The sequence below is a fragment of the Lolium rigidum genome, chromosome 3 (genome assembly GCF_022539505.1).
Source record: "Lolium rigidum isolate FL_2022 chromosome 3, APGP_CSIRO_Lrig_0.1, whole genome shotgun sequence".
Classification (NCBI taxonomy): Eukaryota; Viridiplantae; Streptophyta; class Magnoliopsida; order Poales; family Poaceae; genus Lolium; species Lolium rigidum.
In genome coordinates, this window is record NC_061510.1 from 107981532 (window position 1) to 107983997 (window position 2466).

A 2466-nucleotide genomic window follows, 5' to 3' on the forward strand; every position below is an offset into this window, starting at 1 on the left:
ACCTAATTTCAAGGTTAGCATTAGTACTATATTTTAAATATAACCTAAAATCCTAGAGTAGGCATTACTCTCCTCAAGGTTGGGCTTTATTTACGAGAGATAAGTGGTTGATCACCACACATGGATTTAATTGTGAGTTCAAGCACTAGATGTTTCTTAGGTTTAATTAGTGAAGCACATAATTTAGGTAATGAGCAATTTCTAGGGTTCTAATGATATTCACCTAATGGTACTTGCTTTTAATCTCAATTATGGTCTGGTTTTATAATTGTAATCACCCAAGTGATTCACAACTAGGTTTGAGATATAATTCTAGGTTGTAGATATGGAATGATACCATATTGCATGTGCTAGGGTTTATGATCCCTACACAATTTATAATGATCAAGATTTGGCTTCCTAAGTTATTGCTAGAAGTATTTGGATATGGTTATACCAATTACCCCTCTCACTTCACAAGGTCTTAGATTATAATCTATGGTTCTACTCAAGGAATGATAATGTAATTGACTAAATATGTGGTTTGTATTTATATTATAATTGGGATCAAAATGTCAAGAATAAGAATTATACCCCAATTTTGAATGATGATGTTTAATTTCACCAAGGCATGATCATATGAGTTTCAAAGTACTCATAGTTTATTTTATTCAAATAGTTTGAACTATAATTTGTAATGTAAATGAATTTAGTTTTGTGATATTCCACATATTTAAATAGTTATGCTTAAAATAAGGATGTGGGGCTTTTATGCACTTAGGTCCTTGTGTTTTACCATATTTGGTAATTAGTTTTAAAGTGAATTCAATTATACCCCAAGGTAGTTGCTTAACTTTTAAGTGTTAATAATTTAGAGTTTGCTTCTTATCTCTTTGTTGGTTATATACCTCTCCCATCTCTAGGGTTTAATGATAAGCCTTTGTTGGGGTTAAGTTCAAGAGTTTAATTCCAGAAATACCATGAGGTTCATGGTAGGAATATTTATTTGTTAAAGACATGGAAAAGATAAGTGAAGAATGGTTTCTCCATTTATGGTTACTTGATTTCAAATTGAATAGATGTTCTTATGTTATGGCAAGGAATACCATGTTATGATCTTTCATGAGATCAATCAATTGATCATTGAGTAAAGTGTTGTTGTGTTAATTTTAGTTCCATTTGATCTAACCCCTTAGATCAAATCATCTTTTCCCCAAAACAAGGTTTTAGCAAAGTCACATTGAGGTTTATAGCGCTTGACTTGATGAGCTACTTCAATTCCACCAAGGTCAAGTGAAACTTCGATTCTGTGATCTGTTTTACTTTAAAGCGCGAAAATTACCCAGATTTTCTATGCATGAATGCAATGCACACATCTGTTTCCTCTATTTTTGTAACCCCAATACCTGGGATATTACAGTCTCTACCCCTTCAACTAAACTTCATCCTCGAAGTTTGATCTCTCTCACTTTTCCGGAGTATGGATCTGACTTGTGCAGACTACGACTTTTCTCGAACTCCATTGGGATCCTTTTGGATATAATTGAATATATCCCTTGTCCAGATTCTTCCTGGAATCCAATAGTGTCTGTCTCTGAACCATGGCTTCTTACTTCAATTCCATGATTTCTTTCAATATCATAATCTTGTTTTCTTTCTTATTGAAGATTCAATGATTGGGACTTCTTCTTGTCCTGGCAGTCTTAATTGAGGACTAATTGGATAACATTCTCCTATTTGATAAAATAGGTCTTTGTTTTCCCTTACTACCAAAAGTGCAGTAATGGTACTTGGTAAGGCACTTACCATGGAAATGGTTGTGACGGTTTATTTTCCTAGGAATGGATTAGACTCATTTAGTCCATCCAATCATGGTTTATAATTGATGCTTATAACTATTTTGGATTCTTTAGGTTCCATGAAAGGAATCATTCTATTCGTCTGTGGTTCTGGTATGGTCAATTTCCTTCGGTCTTTGGGTCTTCTTGAGCTTTATTTGGTCTCCTACAATCCTTCATCCAATTTCCTTAGCCTTAGCTTACTTGAGCTTTCGTACTTCTGAGTAAATATTACTCACTTTCTCAAGTTATAGTCCACTTCTTACTTCCTCGAGGTATGAACCTCGGCTTCTGGTCTGACATCCTTCTGAAAGTAATGTCCAAAAATCTTATGAAAATAAGATAGACTTCCTCTCGGTTCAGACCCTCATCATCCTTCTTGCTTAAAACATTGAGTTATCGTACATCCAACTCAATCTTTACTCTACCCCTTAGAGTTTTCTTATGATCTTCAACTCCTTTTATTCCAACCATTGGATTGATGGTTAGAATATTAGTCTAGGTGTAGCTTGTGGTTTATATTCTTCTAAGGTCTTGTGAAGAATCCTTGTGGTGTATCCACTTAATTGTGGACATCCAATGTGAATCCTTCGACTAAATGATAATAGGTCATTGTTATTTGGCTAACAAAATTTTATTTGTTCACAAC